General features: G+C 41.3%; 1 protein-coding gene across 1 annotated transcript in view; it reads left to right on the top strand.

Moving 5' to 3' along the window:
* The window catches only part of Rpl8 (ribosomal protein L8), a 309,715-nt gene that overhangs the window by 50,085 nt on the left and 234,743 nt on the right, over positions 1 to 24,887 (top strand). The window lies entirely within an intron of this gene.

Below are 24,887 nucleotides of genomic sequence, written 5' to 3'. Positions count from 1 at the left end.
ATCCTCGTGGAAACAGGTTAATTAGAACTGGGGACCGATGGTTGGCCTCGAGAACGCTCCAAATTCTGTGCGTTTACTTCCACGTAGGGCCATCTAGGTTTAAACCTAGCATGTTATCGCGTGAATCGAGGATACTCGTTGCAATGAGACGCGTTATGCTTCGATTTAATCACGAGAAAGTCACGTGTTTCTGACTGTCTCTTTAATTAGCGGTGTTGGGCAATTTTGTTTCGAGAGATCGAAGCCCTACTATTTATTCGTGAATTTTCTCATTGAATAGCGAAGGACCGTTCGTTGGTAACGAGTAACTATATGTAGTTAATTGTTATTCGTAATACCAAGGCATAACTCCTTATGATAGATAACCCTCTGAGCATAATTCGTTATCTCGAAGTACGCATCTATCATCACGGTTCCTCGCCTCACTTTCTAGACTGCACTTGCCCTAGACTGCATCTGTACCACTTAAATTCTAGGTCCAAGACGATATCTGTGTTCCAGGAAAGGATTGTTCCAAGAAAGTTCTCAGAGTCGTGACTTTGATTTTTGGCACCTTCGTTTAATTCTTAATAGTTGACATTTTTAAATATATATCGTAGTTTATAATACTTTGTTAGTTCAAAGAATAAGTAAACACTTCTATATGGGTGATCATATGACGCGTCTGGACATTGGCCCTGATGTCACGGTATAATTATACCATTGGTCGTTTTCGAGTACAATCTCGTTTTATTTTTCATTTTTATGGAAGAAGAAAAATGTGACGAGTTAATAATACTTAATTATAATATGTGTTATCCAACTGTGGTAACCAGTATACCATGTCTCACAACCGTGTCGATGTTATGATTAATGGCACTCCACGTCTTTCGGCGACCATTCTCGTGTTTCTGCTTCCGTGCGTAATATGCTCGCCTCCTATTGCTGACACAATTTCCCCGATTAATTACAGTCAGTCTACGTGCAAAGTGGTAACTGCCGAGACTTTCTTGTTCCTGTATTTTTTCATACAAGTGTCGTTTCACCTTTAACATTAGAAATCACGAAGGCAATTTGTAAGCAATAAGAGGCAGCCATTTCTTTCTTCCCTTTATCACTTGTTTTCTTTCTACAAATCATTTATATTCACGTTTTTATTCGCACTTTTTAATCCGTTAGCTCAATTATACTGTCCTACAATATTTCTTTTAGAAATTGCGAATTGATTAATTTCGAGAGAAATACATTGGAACGTTTTTCATTCTCTCGACTAGCTTTTCGATTGAAGCGCGTATCGACAGATCTTTTTTTATCGAAAATATGTCAGCCTTTCGGTTATCTATTCTGGTGGTATCAAGGTGAAGAGATGTTTGCCACTGGTGTTTACGAAATGTGTTTGACTTTTTTTAGAACTAGAACCAGAGTCAAGTGAGAGATTACTAGGACAGAGATATTAATTGAAGCAAGTGAAATTCCGTCAAACTGCGTTCACGTTGACTTTTTATTACAGATGTGTGAATTATGAAATTCATTTTAGAAGCGTTCGAGTACAATGGAAAGCAAATTCGGCGCACTGTTCTTGCCAATTCGAATACCCATTTCAAATCTCTCAATCAATCGATTACGAAATTGGTAAATATTTATAATCTCACAGAACAAATATTAACAACGTCTTTGAAAAACAATTTTATGGTACGATCACTCTGAAACGATTATAAATAAATTGAAAACGACTATATATATATGTGTCGTGTATACCTTATGTGTCGTATAAAATGGTACTAAGTTATTAACAAGCGCCAAACCGGTACACAATAAGCAATATAAATACAATAGCAATAGCGTGGAGGATCTTTTCAGTGTAAATTAGCTTTAGAAAGTGCAATTTACCCGGGTTGATTAATACCAGCGGATCTTCGTCGTCGCTATCCGATCCGAACGATTGTTTTATCGACGAAGTCGCCAAGTCGGACGTTTAACGGTACAATATAAATTCACTTTCTTAATGAAGCAGATAATTTCATTCGATAGCAGTTACGGACGCGCGGAGTGTTGGCCACGGACAAACTAACTCTTATCCGTTCACTAATTTTCTCGATCAACCCATTCGACACCGGTGAACAGGTGTGATTTTTCGTTTCTCATTCTTCGTCGAAAGTTACCAGCGGAGACGGAGTAACGGCGGAAACGTTTGCTTATCCGATTGGAATTAGGATCGACTACTTTGGATACACGGTTATTAAATATCTGGAAGTGGTTTCAGGAGCTGCGAGAAATGGGAACGCCCCCGATATGCGCCTTTTCGTTTTATACTCGCTTGGAAAGCGTGGACATCGTCTTTGCACCGGCAGCAATTTATTTATTTCCGTATTTCACCAGCTAAACGCGTGCGTTAGATATAAAAGCGCGCGAGGCAAGGCGGAATTTTAATCAGGACGTTCGTAAATTTCATGTCGGTTTCTGCTCGCTCGATAGTGTTTCGTAAAGCGTTTTATAAATAAGAAGAATCGACTTTTCGTTGAAATAATTTTATAAAACACAAGGTGTAGAAATTACGCGAGAAATGTAGATACCAGCACAATGTTCGTTGGTGAGACTGCATAATCCATCGAGGAGATTTGCGGTGTTAAATCTGGATGAGTAGGATGCACGGAATTATGCCGTTTCACGGATAGAAAATCATTTCGACTGGATCAAATTCCGTGCATGCGTCATCCCGAGGATTTCGCAGAAAAACGTTATTGTATTAGAAAAGAATAAACGGCCACGATTTCTCGTAACACTAACTCCGCGATGAGTTACACCGCACAAGCGTTCCTGTGAATAATTCCCATCCTTCGCTATCTCCTCGCATCTGTCATCACGATTTCTCACCTCATTTTCCAGACAGCGCCAGAGTTTCTTCGACTCTTGTTCCGAGATCATATCTCAGTTCCAAGAAAAAAGGAATTAATAAATTCATTCCTGGTGCTCTTAATAAACTTTCAACCACGAAAAACCAAAACATTAAAATTATATTTTATACGTAACGAATAACAGGTTTCGTACGTGTACGCCTACATCTCCACCCCCACACATGTACACATTAATGCTTCCTTAAGCAGAAAGCTGTTCAACGTACACCATAATTCTATAAGCGTCGATTTTTCGAATATTAAGTCGAGCGACGATATTTAAAAAGGACCACGAAACGATGATGGCGTCGATATACCCTGTGGAACGGCTCGTACGGATACGTAACGATACCAGTGGTAGCATTGGCACGCGACCTCGTTGCCTTAATCTAGGCCCAGTCCCGTCGGTCGTCGTACTCCTGGTAATCTTACCGATCGTCCGTGTAAGCGATCACGAAGAACGTGTCTATGGGGGGAAAAAGCTCGATCAGAAATCAGTGTTACAGTGTTTGACGGCCGCGCGTACGTCCCGCCATCGACGTCGAAGAGGGGGCGAGAAAAGGAGCAAACGAAAAGGATTATGCACCGACTTTCCATTCTTTATGGAATGCAATTTCACGACACGGACTTTCTATGCTCCTCTGCACCTCTCACTTGGCCCCACCCATCCGGCCGATCATCGATCTCGATCGATTCTATTGTGGGATACTCTCGACCGATTCCCGGATTCGTCTCGACCTTTCGACGAACGCCACACAATTGGCTAATTACGATGACAGAGCCGTGTAGATTTATGTGCGCTTGTTTCTATAAACGAGTTTGGATAATTTGTTTCTTCTCGAGGCGAAGAACTCCGTCTGTTGTATCGAAATTGCGTAGAGTGATTAATGACGGTTGTCCGAGTTTAATGAGCTCCGTTATGGAAGGATCGAGGGTGTATTTTGGTCGCTGGCTAATAGAATGTTATGTACACTTCGCTTATTGAAATTGAGCATCGATTTGGAAAAATTGAAAAGAGTTTCTGGTTTACAATTGAAGATACAAATTTCTAAGCATTGCGACGTGGACGTGAGTCGAGTGAAATTTCACAAACTAAAACGTCTCGCGATTAAGTAACGATTACAGCATAATGTCGGATAAGTAATTTCCACCTGAAGATGGATCTGGTGTTGATAGCTGTTCGTTTTGCTCGTCTCGTTTCCATTCGCTCGCTCGAGCCATTTTTATAATCCTACCGGCAGTTTCCAGGATCGCGTGTGCCTTTTTACAGAGGAGTAACAAATTGCAAAGTGGTAGAACCAGTTGCCGCGTGAAATTGGCCGTCTCTCTATAAGTCAATTACCACCTTTCGTCAATGAGCCAGCATGTACCATTACGCGCGTTATCCGTCGGTGTATCGATTAGGTTTTATTGGAATTCTAAAAAATTAACGAGCGCCACGACTCTTTTTCGTTTATTAACTCGGAATTCGCGGAATTGTCCGTGTAAATTCATCGCGATCGTTGAAGCGAGTCGTTCGCGAACTTGAGCGATCGTTATCGAACGATTTCATTAGAGTGACTGGCGACGTTCTCGCATAATTGACGGACAGCTTGTAAAACGGCTTGGGATACGGCATATTTGAAAATCCGTACGACGAGTCGCGTTCGATAAATGGCCGATAAAAAGCATGGGATAGGCGTGTTTAAATATAGCCGAGCGCAATTTATTTTCATTCTTAATGATACTGGAAAGTAGGTAATAAACGTTCGTGGATGTAGGACTATAATACAGTCGTTAACCATGCAGCTAGCTTCGTAAAAAAGGAGAAAGAAAGATAGCGTAATTATATTTAATGCGAAACGGTCGCGCACACGTGCCGCGTATAGTCGCCCAGTTTCATAAAATTCTTCGCGATGGCTTAATTAAAAAATTCTATTTCAACGTGTATATCTCAAGCCAGTGATCATCTGGATAGGATCCGTTGACCGCGACGCCATCGAGAAACACCTGAAAATAATTCATTTCGAAAGGCGTTGCAAATGTTATTCGTATCATTCATGGACTTTTTTTTTACCAACGATATCATTTCATTGTGTTATACCAAATTGAACCTTTACTGGGTGTATGACGTACCATAAACAGATTTTCAATTAATTTGCTGGTTACAAATGCTGAGTTCCACTGGAAAAGAAATATTTCGAAGAAGTCAAAAGTTCGCAGTCCATGAATACTTCCTTTTTAGTCACCGCGTATAGAATTTTTAGAGAAAGTTCTTCATTTATTTTTGATACTTTACATTCTCGTATTAATTGAAAATTTTATCGCACTCTTTGCTGTGAAGTCGAAATCCATTACAACACCTCATGTCAAATTAACCCCTTTAAATGAAGTTTAACTGCAAGGCACTTAAGGCAATCTTAATAAAAATCTCATTTACAAAATTTTAATAACGCAGAACATGAAAATCTTCCGCAGAACCATGATCCTCGACATATGTCACTGATATGAAACCAATATCTCAAATCGCAACCCCCAAAACTTACGTTTGTCCTCGAGGACTCTCTGCACTTTAATTCATTCTTTCGCGAAACTGTTGCGAGACGATCCGTCCGAAACAGGAAGTTACACGATCTCTGTAAATTACGAGGATCGAGTCGACGCGGAATCAGATGGAACAGAAGTCGAGCGGAGGCAGACGGGTGTTTCTTTCCAGGCGACATCGCCGGGCGTACGACTCGTTTCTTGTCGTGCTCGGTCGGCGTACTTTTGTCCGTACACGGGTAAAACTGACGCGAGTACAGGGACAGGTAGGGAGAACGTTGGCAAACCTGCACACGCGAGAGCAGGGAAGGCGAAGAACGCAGATCGCTAGAGGCGGTGTTCCGCTGACCTACTCTACGATTATCACTCACTATAGCCGATCGCCGTTGCAGGTGCGTGTGCGTTAACTAGCGTTGCCAACTATACCTCCTCGCGGAAATGAGGACACGATCGAATAAACGTTTTCGATCTTTTCCACGCGGAAGTATCGTATTTGACTAGGAACGTCCCGTCGTGCACATCGCGCGTAACCTTGGATCGTTCGCCACCGGCCGTTACCTCCCGCCATTTTGGATGCAATTCATTCGATCGTATTACGCGCACTGTGACTGCTATCGTGATCTTTTTTCTCGACAATTAGCCTGTAATTATACATAGCTTTTAATTGGGCTGATTAAAGAGATTCGTGTAGATAATTTTGGCGAACTGTAGATTGGGTACCAGTGGCCTAGATTATTGAATTCTAATGGGATTTGTACGTTATGGAGAATTATTTGTGGAAGACCAGGGGAGAGATGGCACGCTGATGATCTGATTAATAATTATTTTTTATTGTGATATGTATAGTGTATGTAACTTACTTATTATTAGACTAAGATAATAAAACGCTGTGTTTAACACCTTTTTTGGTCGGGAATCAGGCTTCGAGGTAATAAAATCCTAGCAGAAACATGGAAAATTGCGGTTTACAATTACGAAACAGGTTATGATAATTTTCTAGACGCTTTCGTGCCAGAAGTTTATTCGCATATCTTACAAAAGTTATTACTCTGATAGAATTAATATTCATGATACTCTAGTGAAATAAAAATCAATAATATAAACACTTTTTCATTCCTCAATTTCTACGAAATTCTTTTGAACTTCGTATTACACTTTTTTTTACGATTTCCACGTGATCGTATTACTTTCAAGTCTAAAGTGTATAGTATACATCCAACTGCAACAAAGTCCTCGCACATTTGTCGTCGCGATCCTCGATACTGTACGAATAGTTCGTGACTCACTGCACATTTCACTTGCTAAAAATCCAAATACTTTCATGAGCCCGTTGTATGTTAACAGCGGGAGGCAACGTCCTCCTTCATTGATTTCATGCCAGTGTTCCTCTTCTTCTGTTCGCGACAGGTCAGTCCTCTTCTCTATTAACGTGCGATCGCACTCCAGATCGATCGTCGTATTAACAGTTAATAAGGAATATTTATGAGGAATATCTTATCTTGAGCCCATCACGAACCCATTACAAATCCTTCACAGATCCATCGCGAACACATCGCGGACCCAGAACCAACACGGACCCATCATAGACCCGTCACAGATCGATCACAAACCCATCACGAACTTAGAACCAGCTCAGACCAATCACAGAATCGTCACAGACCCATTGCAAACCTATTATGGACCCAAGATCGGTCCAGGACATCGTCCATGGCTCCAGCTCATGCGTATTCGTCTCTAGCACAAAATCGCATGGGCGATTTGAAAACAAGCAGTCTCCCTCCTCGATCCTCGTCGAAGCTTCATATTCTGCTCTATCGATTTTTTTCTTTTTTGTTTCAGCTCACCGCCACGCACCAAGGCCTGCTCATATTTTTTGGCGTACGCCTCCGGACGCGTTATAGCAGGCAGACTTCGTTTCCGTTCCACCTGGATGACGGGCTCGAAAACTTTCTAGCGTGCAAAAAGTCGTCCCATTCGGATGCTCGCTGGAAATTTGGCAGTGGCTTTTTACCGAGCGGCGGTAACGAAGCATCATCGCGCGGTGAAAGGCTTGCGATAATTTTTTTTTACCTTTTTTAAAAGGGGGAAATTTATCGCGTCGAAATGGTTTCCGCTATGGATCTGGTTTACGATCGCATTATTGCTTGGTTTCTTTTCAATTTAGATTCCTTCGTGAAGTGAGAGGTATTTGATCAATGGGATCTTTGAAAATTTTCGACGGTTGGAATTCGTAGCTGAAATGTGACGTATTCGATCTGTAGAATACCGATACGAATTCCTCATAGGAATTTGAAGAGATGATTGTAGAAATTGCGTTCGAAGCTTGAAAATCTTTTGCTATTCGAAGGGAGTTTTTATGATATACCTAAATACTCCATTCTATATTCATTTAAAATACTAACCTTTATATTCTTTCACTCTGTGATGGAAATAAAAGGCGACGAGAAATATTAAATAACATTGGAACGGGTCAAATAACAATCTCTGTCATAGCGGCTAGCATACTGTGCGCAACAGTATTGCTATATGCAGTAATATCGCGGAGCAATAACCCTGGGTAATATTGCTGCAGATGCAACATATTGCAATCCTGGTTTTCTGACATAATACGCGAAGAATGTTACGCGCGATGACATACGTTTGAAAAATTTCACGTACACCTACTGAAACATATATCGTAGCGTGCACTGAATGCAACTGACGGAGGCTCTACGAAGAATCTAATTTCACCGTGATAAAATATATCTCAACAAAACGTCACACTTAAATTTCAGTCATACTTTTGTCCATTCAAGGAAAATTTATTGGCATAAAATAGCACTGAATGACTTTTAAATACTCTTTATATAAGAATGGATCTGAACACGTGTCTTGTTCAGTGTCGTGACGCGAAAATTGTCAAAACTATAGCTATAATCTGACAAGTTGACAAGTCGCATTTAAAATAAAGCTGCTGACACTAATAGAACAGGGGTGAATGATAGATTAAGCGTTCGTGGAGGGGGTAAGCCCGCGCACCACTTTTTAGTGACGCGAGCGTAACCATTTAATAATAAATTAGCGATTACATAAAGTATGTAGTACATACAATATATAGACGATGCTGGCGTATAATAAGAGCATAAAATTCATGATTAAGAGAGCAGTCAACTTAAATAGAGCAATCGAAATGGCCACAGCAAAGCGCCAGAGTATTGTTCAGCCGATTGACGTACTCTACATAAAGCCAGATGTTAATGAGCGGCTTATTAATAGTTTCACTTCTTGACACGTGCGAGCGACACGGTTTTCCGGGGTTCGTTGCCAAAGAGTGAAACGGCAGGTCGCGTTACACAATTTGCGATGACACATCGCGGTTCGAGCACGTGTAGAAGCCATGAAGCACTTGACACGCGAATATCAACGACGAAGAGTTACTAGGACCGTAAGGATCTCACTTTCAAAGGACGTTCCCCAAGTTTTTAAATAATTTCCGCGTTTCGAAAAATCTTTGGACATTTTTGGGGATAGTAGGACAGGGTCCAGGAAAAATGACAAATCCAGGTCAGTAACGCGAAGAGCTGGATGCGTCTGATCCGCGATAGAATGGACGAGGATAGCGGAGGCGATTTCCAGGTTGAAAAGCAACCTTGACCCAGTAAAGCCAGTCACACGCAGCTGGGTAGTACTATCAGCAAGTAGTATTTCATGGTATCTTCGGGGGGATTTATCTGTGTACATTTAACTCGTCCTAGGCACGATAGGGTCGCATCCTTGTATCATAGAACATAGAGAGTGTAGTGACGTAACCTTGTTACAAATTCCTGTCGATACTGTGCCCTTTTTTAGTTCGTTTCTCGTTTTCTGTCACGTAAAAGAAATTGTGTCGATGCTGATAACGATGATGATTATGACATTATTACTTGTCATATTATATAGTAATTATACAGAAAATTGGCGTCAATTCCGTGATATGAAAATCAGCCAGTATATCTTTCAATTTTTATAAATATTCATAAAATAGTCCTGTCACGTTCTCGCATCGATCAGGTGATAACATTTTATTCCGTCTATTTAAACGTTGATTCTTACATCATTGCCCGTGGCAATGTCAAGTGACAGCAAGATGATAATTTGCAGCTGCATGCGCAGCTCTTTCTTTTCTTGCGCTACTGGGAGGTTGTAAGTTATGCATAAACGCACGGTGTTAATGGAATTGTCCTCTAGAGAGCATCGCTCGTGAGAAAAAGTAAAAGAAGCGCGAATACCAGGAAATATCAGGATCATCGACAGGTCACATAGTTGTCATATTTTAGAGTCTCTTCTGGGATAAGTTCGCTTCTCTCTGTCGTGGAACAGTAGATTCAGCTACTTTTAATCAGACAGCCCTGTTACGTATTCTTATTGGTCGCTTTACTTGGTGAAGCGAGTAGGAGTTTCTTATATGTATGTACATAATACGAAGTTAATTACATTTCCTCGTTAAAAAAGTGAACGTGCACATTGATGGTTTCGATATAAGGGTAATGGTACCATTTATTAATTTTCGTTTCTGCAATGAAAACAATTGGATCACAGTGACAAACGTTCTAAGCGTTTCTATCTCGAATTGCTCGCATTTGATCGCGGAAGGTGTTCTTTTTAATTAACTGGGAATACGAAGAGACTAAAACCAACGGCGGTGAAATTGATTGGTATTTCGATAACTCGCGCCGATACTTGACGTCACAGAGGAATGTACCGTTCAAGAGAGAACGAAGCTTTCAAATATTTCAACGCGATCGCTATGCTCGTTCTCCTGGTCCAGATAAAACCAGCGTGGTTGCAATGTTTACTTGCAGAATATTTATATTCACGGTGAAATTCCATTGACTTCGATTGGTAACAGCGAGTCATCGAAGTGCTTGTCCCGATCGAGCTAGTCGTGATCGATCTTTCCGCAGAAAGGATTATTCGCCATCTGTATGGTCACCTAGATTTTTCGTACAGCTGTTTCGAGATTTGTATACCACTTTGAATATTTATTTCAGTGAAGAATATTCATTAATCAGATTCAAATGTATGCCAATTAAATGTCTTATCATTTAATTACCACTTTACAGTGGCTATAAACGCTTGAGAGTTTCGTTTCGAAAATGAGGCCTAAAATGTGATAAAAAAAACGTTTTAAAAATAGAAAATATACATAAATATATACATTTTATAGCCATATGGATTTTTAATACTTTATAGTGAGGCGTGTAATTGCTGTCTAAAAAATGTCTCATAGCTTTCCCTGGAGAAAACCGTGTGTTTTTCCCAGGAAAAGGTATGAAAATACCTTTCGTACGGTTAAACATTGCGTTTGAACCCAGCATCGCATTAGTTTTGAGGAAAGTCGGATGTAAATCGCGAACACGATGCTCGAGGTTCCTCTTCCGTCTAAAAATGGCATTTTAAATATGTCAGAGTTGTGCAAACGGAGAGTTAAGAAACGACGCCGCTTGATCGATGCCAATTACTAGCGACAATCGCCGTTTTATGTGCCATCCCCGGAGACAGGCTGTATCAATCGAAACAGAGTCAAATCGGCGTGTACAGAGGCGGCGCACGAAGCAGTGTGCTTTGGGAGTATGGACCTTGCGAGCGGTCAAAGTCGTGGCCTACTTCACTTGGAAACTTTCTCCTCGTGGCGTCGTTCGCGTGTTCACCATTGCCACGGCTAAGGCTCTTTCCGTTCGATCTCTGCTGTATACGTGTGGCCACCTTCTGCCTCTTCTCCATCATCTTCGTGCGTTGGCGCGCTCGTTTTCCTAAGCGCGCTATTGTTTGTCCTTCCAGGTTGGACGCGTTCCTTCTTTTTTTTAATATTCGTAATACAGACAAATGTAACAAAAAGGGTTTGCGAGGGATTTTCAGTGATACTGAAGGAATTGTAATAGACTTATGTACTTTACATAGTGGCTATTTCGCAAAAGTATTAATTATTTAGTTCGAAAAACCATTGGTTAAGAAATTATTATAATTTGAATACTAAATAGTAAGAAAGTAACCGATGTACTTTAAAAATTATTTACGAAAAATGGATAAAATATTTTTTAAACGAATCCAGAAGTTGTAACTGGTTTTAATATCGTGGTCACGTTACAACTCTGCACTTGGAGGTCTTTGCGTGCTAACCAGGAATCTTGAATATCTACAAAAATGACACTTTCACCTTCTCTTCCCGTTCAAATGTATATCACAGATCTGAAACGGGTACAATGGTTTTATACCACGCCTTATCATTATTGCACCGCCTGCGAGAATAATAACCGTCTGGTCGACATTTATTCCTCTCATAAAACGTTGGTAGAAGTCGAATCGATTGTTAATAAGTTGTAGTATTACGGCAAATTCTTCTTTACGTTTCGTGCATTTCCAGAAAGTGGTCGACACACGCGATAAATCAAGAATCGTAATGAGAAATCTAATTGCGAAGGTAGAGGGCATGAAAATCATACTTTTCCAAATGATTCGAATTTGGTTCTCATCTACGATGCGAAGTGGCAGCGCAACCGCGAGAGATTTTCTGAAACCTCTTCCGTACGTGTAGGATGTGCAACTAAAAGTATTATTTGGGACGTTCCATTGGCCGAGTATCCATCGCATCCGAGTATGGGCCACGATCCATAAACCGTGCACACGAGCCAGTGCACTGGACACGTTATTTGCATTTTCAGAAATCCCGCGCCACGTTGACACCTGAGAAAACGCGGGCTATACATATTGAGAACAGAATAAATTCGTATGTTCATTATTGACGAGCGGAACTGTTCGCGAGGCGGCGAGGATCCAGGCCACGCGCACGTTTCGTGCGAGCACCACTCGGATTCGGCATGAAAATTATATTCAATAATTATGTGTCCATCGAAAGCAAAAGAATACCGTTAAACTCTGGACAATCTGAGAATATTTTTATTTACGATACAGGATACAATAACGGAGATCGCGATCTTACCACGAGGTCTACTTTCGTTTATTATTCCTTTTAAAGATAGGGGATACCACTCTGCCTCGACTTTCTCCTCTCGTTAAACGCTCGTTACGATATTTTTTCCAAATTATTTACCTCCTCGTTTTATTATTATTTTCTTTATACGCTGAACGACACACCCTTTCGTAACACCCGTTCGATTCTTTATTTCCCACGGATTTTTGCTGCTACGTTACGTATCGACATTCATTTTCGTATCTTGTTCAGCACGAGAGCCCGTCGATCGCCATGTTCTGATTACTCCCGAGGAATCAGAGCGTCTTTCCCAGCGGCCGCAGTAGATTAAATTTTAGCAAGTCACTACCATCGCTGGGCTACCGTTCCATCGTAACGTTCTTGCAATTAGCCACCGGTGAATGGATTCCCGGCATTCTTAAGGGGCATCACCGAGAAAAGAGGAGGCTGGTAACCATTTTAAAGGCGGTCTCCGTTTAATCGAGCTGAAATCCAACGGAAAATTCAATTCGAACACCTTACGCTCCATCTGTCCCACTCAAGTACTAATTTTTACTTCACAATTATTCCTATATGCGATGATCTGAAAAGTCATAGACCGATAATCGTGAATAAAAAATAGCATTCTCGAATAAACGTGAATAGAACGCATCGAAAATGGCTGAAGGACCAGCTATTAATCTCTCACTTAATTTAACATTTTCAGGAAGACTAAAATTTTGTAAAAAGAAAGACTTCTACTATTAACACATTGCTGACCGGCCACGAGTTAACTCGTGTTTTCGTGGCCAAGCGTTGGTGACCACCCACGAGTAAACTCGTAATAAGCTTTTTTCCGCATCTTTATTGTTTTCACGGCGCACTGTTGGAAATCTTGTAGTGTAATTATTTGGTCTGCATATTTCGAGTTGTGTCTCGCTTATAAGACCGGCCAAGACCCGATATATTTGCAAAACTTGTGGTGTACCATTACACGTAGGTGATTGTTATACTTTTTATCATACGAAAAAGAAATATTATGAGTTAAATAATAAATAAAATTAATTAAAGTTTATTTATATTGTTTTACCTCCACATCCGCTTTCAAAACAATAGCCGGGCACATGAGGTAAATTTTCAGAAAACTCGCAATGTGTTAATCACTTTTTAGAAGGAATTGTGAATGCACGCGTACATTCAGCGTTCCTGAAGAGGTTAATAGCGAGAGCTCGCGTGTTAAATGCCCTCGTCGGCAGACGGGCCGCATCAAATCGTGCATAAATATTCGCGTAAAGACGCATCTATCGCTAGACGGTCGAGCTGTCGCGTCAGTCTACAAACGAGTCTAATGACCGGTGAGTTTACGCCACGTGAGTCAGTGATCGTATCCTGTTTACGCGTATCTCCGTGTGGCCCGTCTCGATCGATTCCGGATGCGGCCTCTCGCGAAAGCCAGCCGCCGATACGATTCCACGCGAGCGACGCAACACAACGCGAATTCCACGGGGAGAAAAGCGCGCCGCTCGCGTCTATTGTTGGCCAACTGGGACCACTTATCGTTTAGTCGGTCGTCGGTGAAATCACGGCTGCACTTGAACGCCACGGGAAACGGCGAATTCTTTTAAATGCAGAACGACGCGATAATTGAGATATCATCTCGATGGTCCTCGAGCTATCGGACGTGGGTGTCCCACGTGCGCGGGACCAGGTTGCACCCCGAGGAACCGAGCGTTGGGTGGACGTTGACCGTAGCCATCTGTACTGGGAGTAAGAACGCATTTTTGAAAAGTTCTTCTTCTGTTTGGGTCCTCCAGTTGTAACCTGGACCTTCGCGGTGTAACTCGAGGAACGATATTAAAATGGTAAACTTTGTTCTAGCTTTATGTTACGCGAGTAGAAATCAACAGTACAAAACCTACTTTCTTACATAAATTAGTAAATTGAAAGTAAACTACTGTATAGAAGATATTTCTTCACTTTCCAATTTACATACCTCGCATAATTTTCGTATTAATATAATATACTCAAGTTGCTCGAGCGAACATATGATGTTTTTTGATATTCTGATAGAATATAAGTAATGTTTAAATTTCTATATGTTTAGCTATAATAATAATAATGGTGTAATAGAAGGAAGGGAATAACCAATGATATAATAGCCAAGAACTACCATCGACACAGGTTCTTCATTGCGTTATTATTTATTTCTCTCAGATTCGATGTAGCAAATACGTATTATTAACAATGCAAGGGAAACCAGCAATTTGAGGGAGAGAGAGATGTAAAGAGGGAAAAAGCATGGAGTACGCGAAACAGTTAAGAAAGTCTCGAACCAACGGAGAAACGTTCCGAACGGGCGTGAATAATTACGAACAGTGTCCGGTCTACCTCCTTAAGAGCGTCCAGCGAATAAATAATTAAACGTTAACGCAAAACCCGGCGACCGTGGCATTCTTATATCCGTTATTTAAAAGCGGATGCCGGAGGAAGAAGCGGGATAACGCGTGCTCCCAATGGTCGACGAACATTGTCGTCCATAATTCGACACGTCGATAGAACTAATGCGTTCATTGTTCGAAAACAGTGCTAGAGAATCGTGAGTTCAGCTCGAAAAGGACAGTAGACCGTGTTCGTGGAATACATGAACTCTCGACGTTTCTCTTCTGCAGGCTCGTGTCTAAACGATTTTTAGCGAATTTAATACTTTTCAACTGGACGAATTAAAAAGGGTTACCGTAGGTAATGTTTTAAGGTTCAAAGCCACGCGACAACGCACGCCATTTATCTTGAGTAACGCGTTATTAAAAATTACATTGTCCGAGAACAATGGGCATTTCTGCAGCAATAGCGCAATAAATTCAGCTTGCAAAGTAGCTATTTAATGTGCTCAGTGATATTGAAATATCGCTTGAAATAATTGGTATCGAGTTGACAATATTAAAATAAACATTTTCGAATAATTATATATTTTAGTAGAAAATATAATTACAGTTCGCTAACGTCAATCATTGAAATGTAAAATTAAACCTTTCCATTATTCCTTTTTTCTTTACATTCTCCGTCTATGCATATAATTATGAAGACCAACATGTGATACACGACCTTCTCATATACAATTAATACATACTTTCAACACAGTACGCTTCTATCTCTACAATTGTACAGATAATTATACATCACGTTCTCATATAACGTGGCACTAAAATATACCCACCATTTCTCGTACTCATACTCACAACCGTAATCAACATTTGTCATAATGGAATTATAATATTCATCCAAGGTGGATTATCGCAGGAGACGATTTTTAAGTCGGGAAAGGTTTCTCGTTTGCAGGAAACCGGGTCGAATCGTCGTTTCGAGGTCGGAGAAGTTGAATTCCAGCCATTTTTTTTTTTCGCGGCCACCGTGGCGGGGTGCCTTTATTTATTTTACCACGTTTTCTAACGCGCTCCTTGGAAACCGAGCGCCATTAGAGCCGTTTAGTATGAAGGACGAGTCCGCCGGACGTGGTCACGTATTATCCCCGTTATTCTATTTACAGGCAGAATCTCGGCGATTCCGGATGCACAGGATGCAGCCGGTGAAAGTGAGTTCAGGGGCGTAGCCTTGCGCCCGTCAGATTAAAGGATGGAACGGACGCCAGGGCTCGTGAAAGGAAACCACGTGACGAACGTTATGCTAGCACGCCTCTAATTTCGTTCGGGCTTCACCGCGTCCTCCTTATTTTCTTCTTCATTTTTCAGTGAACAGCTTCGTTGTGACATTAATATTAATATAGTGTTATAGTTGGAGATATTATTTCTTAATTAAATAGTGGAATACAGGATTGCGTCTTTGTTAGTTCCATTTTTTAAAATTTTAAGTACATTCCAGATAAGATGGAACGGTGCGAGGATTCTTAAGATTGTAGATATTGTTAACATCGTCGAGATCGTTAGAGTAATTACACTTTCACGTTAAGTAGCATCAAAGTACGAGACGTGTGCCTTATCCCTGCTTCGATGGCGTCTGCATACGGTCTCGTTTAAAAGTTATCGATCCACTCACTTTCACCACCTACACGTGAATTTTCTGTTCCAACCAGCCTCTCACCGACCGAGGAGCTAACGAATCGCGTGACAATGAGTCACTGCCGGACCTCCGGCTAGCTGCTTTCTCACACTGATGCAATTTCAAAATTCTTACCGACGACGCGTGCGTCAACCGCGCGTAGGATTACCCTTACTCTCGTTTTTCACTTTTGTTGGCCACCGCCTTGCATACCAATGCCATTAGTTCCGGCACTCCTAATGCGGAGGAAGATTAATATCGATCGAACGGACCGAGTCACTCTCACTCTCCCTACGCCATTTCACCTTTTCATCACCGTTTATTTTTAACCTCGTCGCCATTCGTTTGTGCACCTTTGATTTTTCCTGGAAAACTTTCGTCGATTCTTCGCACAGTACAATCCTGAGAATCTAAAAATGGTGAAACTGTAATTCGAAATACGATAAATTTAATGTAGTTCGTAAGAGAATAAAATGGTTTTTAGTCTACGTTGATCCACGAGTATCCCAAGAGGGAATTTAGATGGGTAAAGCGTTCGAATTGGAACATTTCGAAAGGACGCATCTATAATCCTGTAGAAAGTGCATTCTTCTCCTTCGACCAGCAATCGTCTAAACGGCAGAGCTATTTTTTTCCTACGTCGCGCAATGACTATGATAAACGATCATGGTCTAACCCAGAGAAATCTTCGATCTATCACTCGCCTCCTTTTCTTTGATTTCCATTCTTCTTCGAGATTCTCGAGGTTCGCGTTGAGAAAGGTCGATTCCTGAGCGGCTATATCAGTCCAGGGTTAGTGTTGTACCGAGACGTAAACTGAAACGGTTCAATCTTCGCGTTCCTTGCTTTCTTTTATTATTATCGTTCCAGTAACGACCATGGCGAGCTAAATTTCGTGTTCATCTGCCTCTTTTCATTCTCTTTTTACGTGCAAAATTCCAATCTTGAACGAGCCACTTGCAATAACGGGCATAGTTTCCTTGCATGTAAGTTAACATGTAAATTATAATTATTTCTTTCGTACGAAGTCGTTGGATGTCGTGACTTCCAGTTCGTACAAGGGATGAAGCGCGCCCTTTAATCCGTCGCGTGTGATGCAATAGTTAAATTTCTAGATCACTTTATCCGTACACACAATTCACGTGTGTTTACGACCGATACACGTGACATTAATTATTTTATCTTGGTTTCTCATCCGTACGACTGAAAGACGATATCGTTTCTTGTCGCAATGGCTATGAAATTCTTTGATAGGGGTAAGCGAGGACATTAACGATAAGCTTAGGTGCTTTTAAATGTGCATACATCCATTATCACCTGGTTTTTACGTGTAACTCGGCGTTGAAATTGTTCATCTCGTAAAACGAGACGAATAAAGAGGAACAGAAAAAGTAATTTCGCATTTCAGATTACACTTGATTGCTCGTTGAACGGAAGTTTCATAATTTCCAGCCAACAATACTTGGGACATCGAGTGATAAACTGGCTCTGTAACTTTCTCGATCGTTCCTAAATTGCACGAGGTTGCGTGCGCGTAAAAAGGCTAAACTGTTGCGAACATACGAAATATCTAACTACTTTCTACTGTTTGCCAGATACGGGTACCGTTACCGAATGCTAATACAACGAAAATCGACGTGGCCGTTCCGTTCTTTCGACCGAAAATAGGTGCCGCTAACACTGAGGGCTACCAAACCGACAACGAGCGCTAATCGTCAAACATCCAACGGGAATAATTAATCCACCACAGTGTAATGGTACCATCCTCGCAGTTTCACCATTCGCGATGACTTGCTCCATTCGTAATTCTAATTTTCCATGTCGACTGATTTGATATTAATAAATTCATCGATCAACGATAGCGATTTATTCGACGTTGATCGATAAATATGCTAATCGACGTGGATAGTTTTCTTCTTTTTTTTTGTTAACGACAAACGTAAAGTAGAACGATCGCAAATGTATGAAGCATCTTTTATTCAAATGTACATAAGGTACACCAGGCTAAGTTTTGATTCGTAGTCTATGTATCTATCAGGTGTTACGATAATTTATGCAACGTGTGTGCAACCTTCTCCCTGCAATTTGTACGTCGATCTACGCGAGAGGGACGATTTGCCCGTTTATTGACGCGCTAAATGTGTTAAAAGCGCAGCTTCCCCAGGCATTCTTCGAGGAACATGGCGCCGGCGGCGTTGATATGTCGAGGTTAAAACCGTTCTTCGAGCGATTAGCATATAGGCACACTGACACACTAAGATCGTGTATCTACGTGCTTTCCTTTTTCTCTTTTCCTTTTTTTTTCTCTCTTCACGATACTTTTCGGCTCCAGGTGGAGTCTGAGGCGTGGAATTGTAAAACACGAACAGCTTCCGGAATACGGGAACCGACATGCGACCAGTTGTGAGCAGGTAGATGAATATTTTAACAGGATCAGTGTGTGGTTTATTTATTTTTTAATGAAATTCGGTGTTAATTACATCTCACTTTTTTCTCATACATGGTATCCATTAATCTGTGTCGTCTGTTAGATTATGTCAGATAAGAAGACGAATCATATCTAATACGATATGGTTAATTTTGTTTTACAGATTGTTTGATAGTTCAATGAAAATTTTTACAAATTCCTGTTGCAATCGAATTATAACGTGTCCGTTTGGAAATTTGCGATGCTGGTGATTCAAATTCGATTTATGGGTACGCGATAAAATTATGGCAGGATGGAAATTTCTTAGAGGCAATAGAATATACCATGGGATGATTTAAGCATACAAGAGGACGCGAAGCGCGATGGAATTTCGAGAAAGGTTCGTCAATTGCGACAAACGGGTACGACTTTCACTCCGTTTGAGCGAGCGGTGTGGGCCACGGTGCGTTTATTCTCACGAAACTTCTTCAGTACTTAACTTACCGGCAAAAACTCTGGGCTTAATGATGTTTTAACGATACTTGCAATTTGCTTGGTATCTTTATTTTTTATTCCCTTCTCGTTTTTTTCTGCAAAAATTTTCTAAAATATTCCCTGCGCGCTGAGCAATAAATAATTGAATATAGAGAATATCAATAATTACAATGAAAAATATATTTTTACTCACACGTAGTAATACTCGAAATCATGAGAACGATCAGAAAATCATTTAGATACGCTCAATCAACCTACGTAACTTTAATTAAGCCTAGAACTTGAAACTCAACTGATGAAATACAGATCGCTAGTACAGAATGAACATTTTCGCGAGCGCCATAAATCTGTCCCGAGTATATCCTCGCGTCCATCGTATCGAAGGAGCTATAAGTCTTAAAAGGATTCGATCGTTGTCCAGGGAAGCCAACAAAGATTTATTTCCACTCGTGATAATTACTATCCTGTCCGCGGAAGACGATCGACGCATCAAATTGCACGCGCGCGCGTGCAATACTTCCACGCTCGGTCGTTATACGCGTTCGACGAGGCCGTCAGGGTGAAGAAGTGGAAAGGAAAGCCAGCGACGATTCGTTGACCCAAAATTCCCGTGAGTATCGACACGGTCGGGTGATTTCGCCGTTGCGTACACCCACGAACGATTGTCCTCGCGACGACGCGACACCCAACAGTGCGCGTTCGGACAGCAATCGGGCACATCCAGGTGCGCGCCCTCGTTGCACTCCTCGAGAGGCGTGTACGGACTTACAGATTCGTTCTCGAACGAATCCGCGGGGTTCTATTACAGAATAATGATTCATACGGAAGTTTCACTTCGAGCCGGTGTTTTTGATGACGATGCCACCGTCGACTTACGTTTTCTTCGCGAGCATTCTCTGCGCGCATGTCGCGAACGAGGTTAAATATTACATCATTACCATCGAGAGTAAGGATTTCAATTAAGAAATGCGTTATTAAAGCGATGCGCATCCTTCTTGCGCGGACTAATAAATAATTGAACGAACGCGCTGGGCAGATGAGCGTTCAAACTGGGGTGGTTTAATATGGCGGTTGAAATTGATGTCTCATTATGTCTCCTTATTTCGTAAAATTATAATAAAAAGATGAAGTAGGAAGTATTAACGAAATATATTGATTAACAAATCTAGAGGGAATATAAGACGTTTCATGGGTACAGAAACACCAGATGAGGTTTGTATTTTTATTTACAGGCTCCATAGTTCTTATTAGAACACGATCATCGTCTGATGAAATGAAAAATACCGTTTCGTCGGACACAGAGATCGACTGTATTTATCGTGTTGTACCGTTCGTCGCGCATATAAACGATTCGACGTGTTCGATGTTACGTTGGCGCTCGTCGATGGCGATCGGCGGGGTGCATCGTTGCGATTTGTAATGTTAATTCCGTGGGTGCGGTTAGGAACAGGCTCGCGATGCGATTTCGGCGGTCGGAAAGTGTGCCAGAGCTAAATCTTCTGCTCGACTGGACACGAAATGAGCGATCGAATCGGCTGGCGCCGTCGAGATCGACGGAATACGGACCGACGCCGAGGACGCTCCTCGAATTCTTACAATTCGACTGGTTCGAGGCGAGAAAATCGGTCAAACGCGCGATCGGACCCGATCGGATTCTTCCACGTACCGACCAGCACCGGTGCTTTGGTATTTTCAAGCCGTCCCTCGAAACGCCGAATGTACACGGTGTTCGATGTCACGTGGGAAAGTATTTTCGGGGGTGGATACAACGTGGAAGGGTAGGAAATAAATTTTTATCGATACACGATCGATGTGCGTGACCTCGTTTTGGAGTCATAGCATTTTGTGTCAGGTGAAGGATGGGTTGTAAATCAGTCCACGTACAAAAGTGTAGATTTGATAGCGTTACAATAGAGCGGCGCTGTTTGAATAAATCATTGTTTCAAATATAAATTTACGATTACCTCTAATTGAAAGTCACAGTAGGCATATCTAGCTTCATTGAAAACAGTAGTCTGGTTTTTGCTGTTTTATTTATGGTACGCATAGAGATGATCGAATAGCTGATTGAAATGCGATGGTTTAGGTTGTAGATTCTTGGCACAATTGGAAAATGGAGATTCCACGAATAACGAGCCATTTTTATACTTGACACACGGAGGTATCTTCAAATTTATTGTAGCCTATATAAAAATTGAAGAATTCAGGTCCAATTAATTTCTTTTTATTTCGATTACAAAAAGCATTGAGTGCAGATAGAACGGTATTCCAAATATTTTTACTTTTTACATTTCATCCTTTTCCAAATGGAAGACAAAAGTTGAAAAAAATATGTTCACATTCTACGATAGTTCTTCTTTAAGTCCTGTCTTTATAATTCACGCTAACTCCGAAATTACGACCGTGACAGGTTGACAAAGAGAGAGATGTATGGCGGTTTAAGTAACTCCAAGTAGATTCGGTCAGGCGCGTGGTCTGATCAGCCATTCTCCTTCGAACATTCTATGTCTGTCGGTCGCTCGCTCAACTGAATCTACTTACAAATCGCTATGTATACAGTCTGGTCTCATGCTCCTTAAATCTTGCAAATAAACCGATACCTAATAAATCAAATAAAATTGTTGCGAGCCAAAGTGTAAATTATAAGCAGGGTAGTTAAAAGCAGGGTTGACAATCCTGCCAAAATTTCTAACTGGATACTTGGCTCGCATTGAAAGTTTCGGCCCGCTTCTAAATGCTGGGCCCATCATCAGGATATGCGCAATTAGTCGAACGAATCGGACACTGTTCACGCTTTTCTCCTCTTCAATATGGATGGTCTTTGTTCGCGGCCGTGACCACTCGGTCCCGGTGAAATTTTCCACCCGCAAACTTCGTGAGGAAAGTAAAGAAAAGCAAAGTGTCCGGAACGAAGTAATTCTGAGACGGGTGCTTTCTAAGAAAGTAGAGGACGTTTGTCCCTCTTTAAGAAGCTTTAGAAGAATCTTTTATATTGTACTTGCCGCCCCGGCAAGCTTGCTGCAAATGTACTTAACGTAGTTGAATGTAAAGGCGGATCGGGCGTTTAACAGCGCGTAAAAAAACGTGCGTTGTTACTTAAAAACAGGAAAAAGTATCTCTATCTGAAGGATTAAGATTTTTCAGAGAATGTAATGTTAAAAAAATCAATATACGTGTAACCACCACACTTTAAATTGTGGTATTACGCAAACGCAGTCAATTTATTAAAAACTTACGCAGCGTAAACGTAAACTATTGCGTTTCGTACGCAATTTTTCCGACAGCAGGGTGCCAAATTGATTCGAGAGGAAATGAAGAATAGAGTGTTTCATTGATGAACGTCGATTCTCAATCGAGTGAGTAATGTACGAAGGCATTGCGACATAGGAGAGGACGGAAAGAACATCGAGCTCCTTCGAAACTTTCTGTCGGTAGGTGCTATAGTCACGCGGACGACAAAGCAAGATCCGTGTGAAAGCTGAACGTGGGGCTCTTGTGAATGGCCGGTGACGTCAAAGCTCGTGGAAAAATTGCGCAATTTCACCGTTCGAGCAGCCGCGAAATTCGTTCGCTCGGCTTTCTTCCGGAATCGGAACCGCGGCGGAGGCGGTACTCGGGGAGAAAGAAAGAAAGAAAGAGCGCTATACAGTCCGGGGAAATTAACGGGGTCGCTGTTCGGTATGCGCGTTAATTAGGATCCGATTCGCCTCGCGATCCACAAATTGTTGTAATTTCCCTGGAGAAGTTGCGCCCGCTTACGCCTACGCGTTCCTACTTCGAAATTTATCGTTCGGCTCTCGGTTGGCTGTTGGCATCGTTGCGACCCTATTTCACGACATTACATTGCGTCAATGCTCCCTTTAATTGACGTTTGTTTTTTTTATTTTCATCTCTTCGAATTTGGTATTTTAACGATGGAGGATACTGATACTGGATTTGTGGAAACTGGCCGCTTTTGAGTTACGTCACTGTTACGGTAAATTAGGTTTGTTAATGCTACTAGCTGTGCAATAATTATTGGTTTCGTTGTTGTTATTGTTGGCTCGGTAACTGCACGATAATTCCCATGTTCGGTTCAAACATTCCCACGGAAATAACATCCGAAGCAGCGGATCTAGGTCAATAATCCGGAATTTGATTTAGAGCTGACCTGTATGCTGAAATACGTTGGAATATCAAATATATTTAATTTGAATTCTTAACTCCGTATAAAGTATTTCATGGTTTTTAAACATTTCTTCTTCGTAGAACGAATTTTTGTACGCTTTCAATATTTTACGAATAATCATTTGGAACGATGGAAGTAGAAATGACGCTTGCTGTAGTAAACAAAGAGACAATGAGAACTTGATATTAAATTAATGCACGTGGATTATTTGTCGTGCACGTACGTACTCAGCTTTCATCCATACGAAATTTCTGATTTCTCGTAATTACTATGCTCCCCGTTTACGGTTCGCCTTCGCACGAAAACTTTAATTGGCGAGCAAAAGTTGATATTTATCTTCAGGCTCTTTTTTACCACCCAGAAGATTGTATGAAAGTTACGTAGTTTCGTGGTGTCGTGTCTAAAAACTCACAGTGACCGTGAACGTTGCTTCGTCGAAAACTTTCGCTGCTATCTTGACCGTGCTCCACTTCCGGTACCCGAGGAGAGAAAGGGTGGGAGTCGAAGGAGAGCGATCCCCTCGACATTTAAGATACACGTAGCCGTGAAGTACTTTCTATAATTCCTAACTAAAATATATGATGAAATATACATCGACGTGATGTCGCGCCCTTTTACAGGTTTATTAAAAAATTTAGAGCAAGTTTACTAAATATACAGTTATTATATCTTCTTAGCTTTATTATAACTAATAATTGTCTGAAGATTTAATACACAAAAATGATTGCTCACTTTGAGATTAATCTCCTTATCAAAATTCAATAAAAAATTGTAGATCTATAAATAAACGAATATTTAAATGGAAATTATATTAGAAACATATAAAAATATTATTCAAAGAGGTCTTCAAACAAGTTAAAAAATAGACAACAAAATTCATAAACCAGTTTTACCAGCGAATCTGCCAGTTTATTAATATACAAGCATCAGTTGCATTAGCTTATCCTAAAATCTTGGCTTATTAATGCGTGTACAAGAGGTACGCATGAATGACTCGAAAACTGGGTCAAAGTATAAAAAATGAGGAAGAATAATGTTCAACGCGCGTTTTATTCGAGAAAAGGGGAAAATCAGGTTGAAGGTGCACCCGAATCTTTTCACGACACCGAGAGCGCGGTGTGGGAACTTTCGCTGATATCCGGTACCCGGTCGAACTTCCGGTATTCGCGGCAGGCAGACCGCGACCGCGCGTCATTCCGCGACGGGTGTCGTGATTCAGCCTCGCTCCGTTTACGTCTCCTCGTGGCTCTCCCGGGCGATGATTAAGAAAAAAGAAAGTCGCGCTCGTGGTGCACGAGGCAACCGGCAAAGTATTGTCCGTGGATCTCTGGACCCGATCTGAGATGCGATACGATCCATCGCGAGCGTACGATCCGCGAAAACTCGCGAGACAGAAAGTTTTCCCTGAGCTCGCTTCTCGCGACCGCTGCGTTTAATTAG

This window comes from Xylocopa sonorina, chromosome 6 (assembly GCF_050948175.1).
Source record: "Xylocopa sonorina isolate GNS202 chromosome 6, iyXylSono1_principal, whole genome shotgun sequence".
Taxonomy (NCBI): Eukaryota; Metazoa; Arthropoda; class Insecta; order Hymenoptera; family Apidae; genus Xylocopa; species Xylocopa sonorina.
Note: the sequence above shows the minus strand (reverse complement) of the source record. Positions and strands in the feature narration are given on the sequence as shown.